Here is an 11,384-nt window from a genome sequence, read left to right as displayed (position 1 = left end):
TGCCTATTTATTCATCGCATTTATATTTCATCTTTTTCTCCAGTGTGTTCGCCCCCTCCTCAATTAATCCCCACAACAACTAGCAACTCTACCAAAAGGAATTGTTGCGAATCACAGAATCTTAGAAGGGACTCAGGGGTCATCTAGTCCAACCCCCTGCAATGCAGGAATCTCAGCTAAAGCACCCATGACAGACGGCCACCCAACCTTTGCTTAGAAACCTCCAAGGAAGGAGAAATCCACCATCTCACAAGGGAGTCTGTTCCCCTGCTATCAGAAAACTTCTCCAAATGTTTAGTCGGAATCTCCTTTCTTGGAACTTGAAAATGAGAAATACGCAGGGACGGGGGCAGATTTTGTCCTCGCTCAGGGTACCATGTTACCTAAGTCAGCCCAGCAACAACCCTGCGAGGTAGGTTAGGCTGAGAGGCAGCCAGGCTTCGCTGCTCAGAGCGCTGAGGCAAAATAATAATGAGAGGGTGGGCATCATCACAGGGCCCTGGCAGGGTTGGGGTCCTGGCCATCTGCCCCAGGATATCAGGTGTTGACACCAGGGCCTCCCCTTTCTCTCTGCATCTCTCTCTCTCTCTCTCTCTCTCTCTCTCTCTCTCCATCTCTCTCTTTCTCTCTCCTTCTTCCTGCTCTCAGAAACCCTCGGAACAACTCTTGGCTGCGTTCTCTGAGACAGGAAGGTGTCCCCAAGTCTCAGGAAGGAAAAACACTCCGTGCTGAACCCACAAAGACTGTCTCCGTGGGGCTGGGGTTGGCGGGGCTCCAATCCTGACATCACCTGGGAACTGGAACCCGGAGCACAGCTGCGTTCTTCGTCTTCATCTTCTTCTCTCCCGTTCCTTTTTTTTTTTTTTTTGCAGTTGTGTTTTTCAGAATTCTTTTTATAGCTCTTTCCCCTCCCAAATATTTCAGGCTCTTGAAAACATTTAACCCCCCCAAATCTAAGATGTTGAGCTGGAGAGAGAGAGAGAGATGAGGGTGGACCAGGCCTCTCTTGCCAGGAATCCACCAAGGCAAACCTTGTGCTACTCCCCATTTTGCTGCAAAGGAAACAATTCCCATTATAAAAACACAGCAATAATTAAAAAAAGAGGAAAAAAATCCATAATGGTTGCATCCAACTTACAATGCCTCTAGAGCAGCGGTTGCCAAACATTTGGGGAAAGCTGCCCCCTCGGTTCCACAAATTCATCCGCAGTGCCCCCTACCCTATTAAAAGCATTATTCAGATAGTGGTTTGCACGACCTGCTAAGAAAAACAACAGCGCAACAAAAACCACAAACAATTAATTGCACATTTATCCAAAATCCAGTTAAAGCTAATTTGTTTAATTCAACAAAATGAATAAACTTGAGTCCATGAGACCAGCTTTTCAAAGTCTGATGCTTATTCACACCTCCAGTGCCCCCTGCCAACCTATTGCCTCTTAGCACCCCCCCCCCCGGTAATTCCACTCCCAACCCAGGGGGCACTACCACCCACTAGGGAACCACTGCCCTAGTCCATCAGGAGGAATTCAAGTGTATACTGGGACTTTACAATGTTGCATTTAAAGTACCGTATTTTTCGCTCTATAACACGCACCCGACCATAACATGCACATAGTTTTTAGAGGAGGAAAATCCGTAGGCATGCCACCCGTAGGCATTCCCTCCATAACACGCACAGACATTTCCCCTTACTTTTTAGGAGGAAAAAAGTGGTGCAAAAAATACGGTAATATTAAAATGTTCCGTCTCCCTAACGCAGTGGTTCTCCAAAGGTGTGACCCGCCATATTGGTGTGGCCGGGGAGGATGACAAGTGTGGCAGCAAGATTCAAGGACAATCAAAAAAACATCTAAACATTTCAGTGTAACATAGCGTAGTATACTAGGTAGTTGGTTGGCATCTGCCTGTCTTGGGAGACTTTTGGAGGCGTGGTCAGGCTGCTGGAAGGTTGCAGTGCTTGATGCGGCTGCAGAGACCGATACGGGACAGACAAGTTTTGTTGCAGCTGGGGCAGAGGAAGGCATCCGGTTCTGCCGCTGCAGGTGTACCGAGGCATTTCTTCTCTCTGCGCTCCTCCCAGCGGTCATTTCTCCTCACGTCCCTGCTGTGGATGCATGACCCTGCTACCTCTAGGCTCTGTGGTCGTCTGCAAGGGATTCCCACATGGTGAGCTTGATATTGCCAACCTTTGTGTCAATGTTTGCTGATATCTGTAACACAGAGTTGCTCTGCCTATTGTACTGGTGCTGAAAGCCAGCTGCCCACAGAGCATGTACCTCTTTGGCTTGCCGATCAGAAGGTCAGCGGTTCGAATCCCTGTGACAGAGTGAGCTCCTGTTGCTCAGTCCCTGCTCCTGCCAACCTAGCAGTTTGAAAACACTCCAGCGCAAGTAGATAAATAGGTACCGCTATGGCAGGAAGGTAAACGATGTTTCCATGCGCTCTGCACTTGTCACAATGTCCTGTTGCGCCAGAAGCGGTTTAGTCATGCTGGCCACATGACCTGGAAAGCTGTCTGTGGACAAATGCTGGCTCCCTTGGCCTGAAAGCGAGATGAGCGCCGCAACCCCATAGTCGCCTTTGACTGGACTTAACCATCCAGGGGTCCTTTACCTTTACCTTTACCTGCCGGTGGTGTGCTATTTAAACAAGTGACTTCCAAAGAAAGCTGCTGTTATTGTTAAAACACATTCATTCAAAAGTTACAATACAGCTGTGTCCACTGCCATAATATCACAGAATGATCACTCCAGTCCACAGTCCCTTGTCACATTCACGCTGGCTTGTCCAGTACATTCAATAGGAACCCATTTTTTTCCTCTTTCGTTGAAGAAGAACATTTTAATGCCATCATATTCACAGAGGTGTCTGTGCAGGGGATATATTAATTGAAAATGTCTAATGAACCAGATCAGTAGAAAAGAAATCAGTTTTTTGGGGGGGCATCAGTGTATTCCCTTCTGCTCCATCAACGGCAGCTTGCGATAGACCCTCAGAAGGACCCAAAAGAAAGCAGGGAAAGTGCAACAATATTAATATATCCCCTACATTGGCTCCCAGTACGTTTCCAAGCACAATTCAAAGTGATGGTGCTCACCTTTAAAGCCCTAAACGGCCTCGATCCAGTATACCTGAAGGAGCATCTCCACCCCCATCGTTCTACCCGGACACAGAGGTCCAGCGCCAAGGGCCTTCTGGCAGTTCACTCACTGCGAGAAGCCAAGTTACAGGGAACCAGGCAGAGGGCCTTCTTGGTAGTGGCACCCACCCTGTGGAACACCCTCCCACCAGATGTCAAAGAAAAGAACAACTACCAGACTTTTAGAAGACATCTGAAGGCAGCCCTGTTTAGGGAAGCTTTTAATGTTTGATGCTTTACTGTGTTTTAATATTTTGTTGGAAGCCGCCCAGAGTGGCTGGGGAAGCCCAGCCAGATGGGCGGGGTATAAATAATAATAATAATAATTATTAATTATTATTATTATTATTATTATTTTTATTTTCCCCACTTTAATCTGTTTGTGTTGTTTTTCCTGCCGCGTGTAGATGTGGCCTGTTTTCCTCTCTGTTCTTGCGACTGGCCTGTGTTTCGATTTACCTGCTGTAAGGAAGAAAGAAGCGCAGCAATAGCCAGCGGCCTCTCCTGACCTGGAGCCCATTCGTCATTTGGTGTTGAATCCTCTCTTTCCTGACACAGCTTTCTGGAGCTCGGTGGCTCCTTCCGAGCCAAAAAGGGAGCCAGAATTCTGCTCTGTCATTTTTGCTTGCAGCTGGAGAAGCAGGGGGACGACAGGGGGAGGTGTTCTCTTAGACATCACAAGTGGAAGGCCATAGCTTTTGGGGAAGAAGGGCCATAGCTCAGTGGGTAGAGCATCTGCTCTGTATACAGAAGGTCCCAAGTTCAATCCTCAACATCTCCAGGTAGGCTAGGAGAGATCCTTGTCTGAGATGCTGGAGAGGAGTGTCCCTGGAAAACAACAACAACAACTTCATTTATATGCTACCCATCTGACTGGGTTCTCCCAGCCACTCTGGGCGGCTTCCGACAAATTAAAATACAGTGGTACCTCGGGTTACAGACGCTTCAGGTTACAGACTCTGCTAACCCAGAAATAGTACCTTGGGTTAAGAACTGTGCTTCAGGATGAGAACAGAAATTGCACAGCGGCAGCTCAGCGGCAGCGGGAGGCCTCGTTAGCTAAAGTGGTACCTCAGGTTAAGAACAGTTTCAGGTTAAGGACAGACCTCCAGAACAAATTAAGTTCTTAACTCGAGGTACCACTGCACATCAAACATTAAAAACTTCCCTGAACAGGGCTGCCTTCGATGTCTTCTAAAAGTCTGATAGTTATTTATCTCCTTGACATCTGGTGGATGGGCTTTCCACAGGGCGGGTGCCACTACCGAGAAGGCCCTCTGCCTGGTTCCCTGTAACCTCACTTCTCGCAATGAGGGAACCGCCAGAAGGCCCTTGGAGCTGGACCTCAGTGTCCGGGCTGAACGATGGGGTTGGAGACACTCCTTCAGGTATACTGGGCCAAGGCCATTTAGGGCTTTGAAGATCAGCACCAACACTTTGAATTGTGCTTGGAAACGTACTGGGAGCCAATGTAGGTCTTTCAGGACCGGTGTTATATGGTCTCAGCGGCCGCTCCCACTCACCAGTCTAGCTGCCGCATTCTGGATTAGTTGCAGTTTCTGGGTCACCTTCAAAGGTAGCCCCACATAGAGTGCATGGCAGTAGTCCAAGTGGGAGATAATCAGAGCATGCAGCACTCTGGTGAGACGGGGGGGCTAGAAGACACCCTTAACGAGACCCTTGAAAGCCTTCTGCCCTTCAGTTTAGCCCATACAGGACTAGAGAGGTCCGACTCAGTATAAGGCAACTTCTAGGTTCCTATCATCAAACCTGCGCCTCTTGATCCTGCTTCATGTCTCACTTCCATTTTGCAGGAAAGGGAGATGAGTCCTTAGCACCTACTGACTTCGCACTACTGTGCCTCTGTAATTGTACAACAGCCGTGTAAGGTAGGCCATTATTAGCATCATTCCCATAATACCAGGAATGGAGATCAATTCAGTTTGCCTTTCTCAAAAATGTGCATATTAGGCAAAATCGCAGAGCAAGCTGTGAGCAGTGGGATAAATTCACACGAGAATGCTGACACGTTCTCAGGAGAACTTGCACAAAAGGTACTACCCCAAATCTCTTTTCTGATGAGAGCAGCTTTTGGGTCTCATTTGGAAACCAAGGACCCAGAGTCTGGAGGAAGAATGGGGAGGCACACAATGCCAGATGCTTGAAGTCCAGTGTGAAGTTTCCACAGTCTGTGTTGATCTGGGGAGCCATGTCATCAGCTGGTGTTGGTCCACTGTGCTTAAGTCCAGGGTCAACGCAGTCGTATACCAAGAGATTTTGGAGCACTTCATGCTTCCTTCCGCAGACGAGCTTTATGGGGATGCTGACTTCATTTTCCAGCAGGACTTTGGTACCTGCCCACACTGCCAAAAGTACCAAAACCTGGTTCAATGCCCATGGGATTACTGTGCTTGACTAGCCAGCAAACTCGCCTGACTTGAACCCCATAGAGAATCTATGGGGCATTGCCAAGAGACAGATTAGAGACATGAGACCAAGCAATGCATTAGAGCTGAAGGCTGCTATTGAAGCTTCCTGGACTTCCATAACACCTCAGCAGTGCCACAGGCTGATAGTATCCATGCCACGCCACACTGAGGCAGTAATTGATGCAAAACCAAGGGGCCCAAACCAAGTACTGAGTACATATGCATGCTTCTACTTCTCAGAGATCCAATATTGCTCTATTTGCAGTCCTTGTTTTGCTGATTTCATTTAATATTCTAATTTTCTGAGATTGTTAATTTGGGGTTTTCATCAGCTGTACGCCATGATCATCACAATTATAACAAATAAAGGCTTGACATATCTCGCCTTGCATGTCATGAGTCTATCTCATATATTAGTTTCACCTTTTAAGTTGAATTACTGAAATAAATGAACTTTTCCACAATGTTCTAATTTTCTGAGTTTCACCTGTACTTGGGCACAGATAGGGGGTTGTAAGGATGGGAAGATAGTGTGGAAGCAGAAATACTATCACGTCCCTGGACTGATCATTCATACCTGCATCTGGGCCCAAGTGCTACAGAGTTAATTTTAGGATGCACATCTGACTGTACCGAAGAATGAACACATATTCATAAGAAACACGTTTCAAACTCCAGCAAAAGGTCTCAGACCTCTTGTTGTTGTTGTTTAGTCGTTTAGTCTGACTCTTTGTGACCCCATGGACCAGAGCACGCCAGGCACTCCTGTTTTCCACTGCCTCCCGCAGTTTGGTCAGACTCATGCTGGTAGCTTTGAGAACACTATCCAACCATCTCGTCCTCTGTCGTCCCCTTCTCCTTGTGCCCTCCATCTTTCCCAACATCAGGGTCTTGTCCAGGGAGTCGTTCTCTTCTCATGAGGTGTCCAAAGTATTGGAGCCTCAGCTTCAGGATCTGTCCTTCCAGTGAGCACTCAGGGCTGATTTCCTTCAGAATGGAGAGGTTTGATCTTCTTGCACTTTCAAGAGTCTCCTTCAGCACCATAATTCAAAAGCATCAATTCTTCGGCGATCAGCCTTCTTTATGGTCGAGCTTTCACTTCCATACATCACTACTGGGAAAACCATAGCTTTTACTATACGGACCTCTTAGTAGTGTGTGTAGGAATACCTGCGAGTGCTGGACATGGGTTCAGACCCACCCCTTGCGACAATGTCAGCTGGGGCTGATGTAGCAAAAAACATCTGAAAGACAGGAGGGTGGAGGAGGCTGGTTTAAACCTTTCTTTGCCTGTGCATGTCTGGAAGCACAAATCCTGGTTTGGTTTCTAAACAATGGTTAATACAAACAATGATTTGATTTGATGTGATGTCTGGACTGGGCCTCTGCTTTGCTTTCTTTCTCATGGAGACCATTTTTAATTCTTAACAGACTCCTCCGCAAGGCTAACTATAAATTCTTCTGCTTCGAGGATTTACGGCAGGTAGGGAACGTGAATTCTTTAAATTGCGGAAAATATTTTACCTACTCTGCACGCTCTTGGGAGAGAGGTTCGTTCTCTTTATTTCAAAGTCCCCTTGGCCGTAACTCAGCGATAGAGCATTTGGTTTCAATGCGCAAGGTCCCAGGTTCACGTCCTGCCACCTCCATATGGGCTGGGGAAAAGCCCTTCCTATGTTCCTGTGATGATGCCATCATCTGACAAGGTCAGGCACTGTCCACAGATGTTTGGAGGGCATCTGAAACACAGAGGCATGCTGCCGCTGAATCTGTAGGTTCTCCTGGATCTTGTGGCTTATACAGTGGTACCTTGGTTCTCAAACGCCTTGGTACTCAATCGCCTTCATTCTCAAACGCCAAAAACCCAGAAGTGCTCCAGTTTTCAAACTTTTTCAGAAGCCGAATGTCTAATGCGGCTGTTGGCTATTGTTTCCGGGGCACCTGCACCAATCAGAAGCTGCCCCTTGGTTTTCAAATATTTTGGAAGTCTAACGGATTAAGTTTGGCGCTTTTGTTTTTGCTATTTATTTTGCATTTTTGTCTTTGAGGCTTTTTTTGTTTAATTTGTTTTTGTGTGGAACCCAGTTCAGCTACTGATTGAATGTGTGACTGTGGAAATGGATAAAAGTCCCCCATCCAAACAATGACTATCATCAGTGCAGGTAATGTTTTTTTAAAATTTTTATCATCTACAATGCTGTCTTATTTATTTTATAGTACAGTACATTGATTATTATGGGACACGGGTGGTGCTGTGGGTTAAACCACAGAGCCTAGGACTTGCCGATCGGAAGGTCGGCAGTTCAAATCCCCCCACGGGGTGAGCTCCCATTGCCCGGTCCCTGCTCCTGCCAACCTAGCAGTTCGAAATCACATCAAAGTGCAAGTAGATAAATAGGTACCGCTCCGGAGGGAAGGTAAACGGCGTTTCCGTGCGCTGTTCTGGTTCGCCAGAAGCGGCTTAGTCATGCTGGCTACATGACCCAGAAGCTGTACAGTAAAGCGAGATGAGCGCCACAACCCTAGAGTCGGCCATGTACTGGACCTAACGGTCAGGGGTCCCTTTACCTTTACCTTACATTGATTATTGCTTTCATTTTATGGATCAATGGTCTCGTTAGATAGCAAAATTCATGTTAAATTGCTGTTTTAGGGGTTGTTTTTAAAAATCTGGAACGGATTAATCCATTTTGCATTACTTTATATGGGAAAGCATGCCTTGGTTTTGGAACGCTTTGGTTTTGGAACGGACTTCCGGAATGGATTAAGTTTGAGAACCAAGGTACCACTGTATCTGTTAACATCTGTCATGAATGTTCTACTGTCGAACAGCTCTTACTGTGAGAAAGTTCTTCCTGATGTTTAGTTGGAATCGCCTTCTTGCCATTTGAAGCTTGCCCTATCTTCCATAATAATAATAATAATAATAATAATAATAATAATAATTTTTACTTATACCCCACCCTCCCTGGCCAGAGGTGGGCTCAGGGCGGCTAACACTAGTAAAATTACCGTACAGTAAAAACATAATAGGAAAAAAGAAAACAATTTAAAATACAGGTTAAAATGCAATTTAAAATGCAGCCTCATTTTAAAAGTAGCCCATAGATCAAGACCATAAGGGGAGGGAAACATAAGGGTCAGACTGAGTCCAAACCAAAGGCCAGGTGGAACAGCTCCGTCTTGCAGGCCCTGTGGAAAGATGTCAAGTCCCGCAGGGCCCTAGTCTCTTGTGACAGAGCGTTCCACCAGAGCGGGGCCAGTACTGAAAAGGCCCTGGCCCTAGTTGAGACCAATCTAACCACCTTGCGACTTGGAACCTCCAAAGTGTTCTCATTTGTGGACCTTAATGTCCTCCGCGGGGCATACTGGGAGAGGCGGTCCTGTAGGTAAGTGGGTCCTAGCCCGCATGTGGCACCCCTTTGGATATTTGTAGATGGCTCTCATATACCTTTTCAGTCTCCTCTTCTCCAGGCTAAACATACCTTGCGTCCATTAATTCTTTTGCACAGAGTCCAGCTTGTTTGACGGTGAAACCAGATAGACAGAGAACAGATGAACACGAATAAATTGGTTGCTGTTGTTTCTTTAAAGGGCAGTTCCATGCATTGCTCCATTCCATCAGTTTGTCTCCCAAGGAGCTGTTTCTCTCTTTCTCCTCCTTTGCAACCCCTCCCTGCTCCTTTCTCAATCCCCAGCAGGGACAGGGTGTGAAACCCAGGACTGGGGTGAACAGCAGGTTAATTTCCAGCCCTGGCTTCCCTCCGAAAACAATAGGACAATGCCCTGCCGGGGGCTGCCTGCGTAAACCAGCCCCAAGGAGGGGAAGTTGTAATATTTGTATTTAGCACTCAGTAAATTAGGAAGGGGAGAGGAGAAGGGGGGGGGGAAACGGGGAGGCAATTAGAGCACTCCTTGGCCCAGTTCCTCGCTGAGCTGTCCAGGGGAAGTCTCCAGGGCCTATTCAGCCTTTGCTTGAAGGTCACCTGGACAACGCTCCATAAAAACAGCCGCTACCTCTCTGCCGAAGCAAGAAAACAAGGGGAAGTGGCATCTCTGCATCCACCCAAGAGCCCAAGGGCTCGACCTCCGTGTGCTCTTTCCCCCTCTTCCTGGCTCGGCCAGCCCTTGTGGATCAGGTCAATGCTGTGCTGCGAAACAGCCACGGAAAGAGGAGCCCTTAGGAATTAAATATGAACCTGTGTTCACATTTTATTTTATTTTATTTTTTTGCTGCTGTTTTGCACAGGTCACTTCTGAGCATTTTCAGGATGGACGAGTATGTCCAGATGGGTGGGGTACAGATATTATTATTGTTGTTATTAGTGCTTTTTTCTTTAAAAAAATGTTTAGGGGTACAGTGGTACCTCTGGATGCGAACAGGATCCATTCCGGAGCCCCGTTCGCATCCTGAGCAGAACGCAACCCGCATCTGCGAGTGCTGCGATTCGTCACTTCTGCGCATGCGTGCGATGTCATTTTAAGCGTCTGCGCATGTGCAAGAGGCAAAACCTGGAAGTAACCCGTTACGTTACTTCCGGGTCGCCGCAGAACACAACCTGAAAACGCTCAACCTGAAGCTACTTTAACCCGAGGTATGACTGTACTCTCATATTCCTACTCATATTGAAAAACTGCCTCTCTGTATGGCCAAACTTAAATTCGTAAAATGTTTAGGGGTATGTGTCCCCCTGCGTCCCCCCCATAAAAAAGCACTGATGATGATGATGATGCTTTTAGTTTCCTGTTGTCCAGTCTGAAATCCAGTCCACCACATCTCCACATTAGTTGGCAATTTATTTATATTTAAAGCCTTCATTGCACTTTATCAGCAGCTTTTCTTTTTAAAAAAAATATCAATTTCTCCCAACACATAACAGCATACAGATTAAGTAATGAAATACCCAGTTTTCTCCTAATAAATATATTTTTGTATGCAATTTTACCCAGTAGACACATTTTTGCAAAACAAATTTTGCCTAGCAAATTTTTGTATTTTATGTTATTTTGTGCCAAGCGGAAACATTCCTTTTTAATCAGGCCTTTGACTTTTAACAATCTATGGCTTTTCTGTGTGGGTGGGATGTTTAATGCACTTTTCTTTTTTCCCCTTTTTGAAAAATGAGGGGCAGATGGGGCTCGTTCACCTGCGAAGGGAGCCCATCTAGGAGAAGGAGAACTCTGACCCTAAATCTCTGCTGCCTTGTGGGATATCTTTGGAAGAAGAAAAGGCTAAGGAGTAAACCCCACAAAAATCTGGAGTGGAATCCCTAAAACCGTTGGATGGCACCTCGTACGCCTCCTTCCGGCAACTTCTGTAGCCCAGCTGATGCCAAACATATTGCTCTACTTTCCTTTGGACCACGTCAGTGAGGCCAAGAGGAGGGTTCTGTCATCTAGGCAACCTGGTACCTCCATACACACCGGGGTCTCAGCTTGTTGTTGTTGTTTAGTCGTTTAGTCGTGTCCGACTCTTCGTGACCCCCTGGACCAGAGCACGCCAGGCACTCCTGTCTTCCACTGCCTCCCACAGTTTGGTCAAACTCATGCTGGTAGCTTCGAGAACACTGTCCAACCATCTCGTCCTCTGTCGTCCCCTTCTGCTTGTGCCCTCCATCTTTCCCAACATCAGGGTCTTTTCCAGGGAGTCTTCTCTTCTCATGAGGTGGCCAAAGTCTTGGAGCCTCAGCTTCACAATCTGTCCTTCCAGTGAGCACTCAGGGCTGATTTCCTTCAGAATGGAGAGGTTTGATCTTCTTGCAATCCATGGGACTCTCAAGAGTCTCCTCCAGCACCAGAATTCAAAAGCATCC

Source organism: Podarcis raffonei, chromosome 6, assembly GCF_027172205.1.
Source record: "Podarcis raffonei isolate rPodRaf1 chromosome 6, rPodRaf1.pri, whole genome shotgun sequence".
Taxonomy (NCBI): Eukaryota; Metazoa; Chordata; class Lepidosauria; order Squamata; family Lacertidae; genus Podarcis; species Podarcis raffonei.
The sequence above is the reverse complement of the archived record's forward strand: the minus strand, read 5'-3'. Positions refer to the sequence as shown.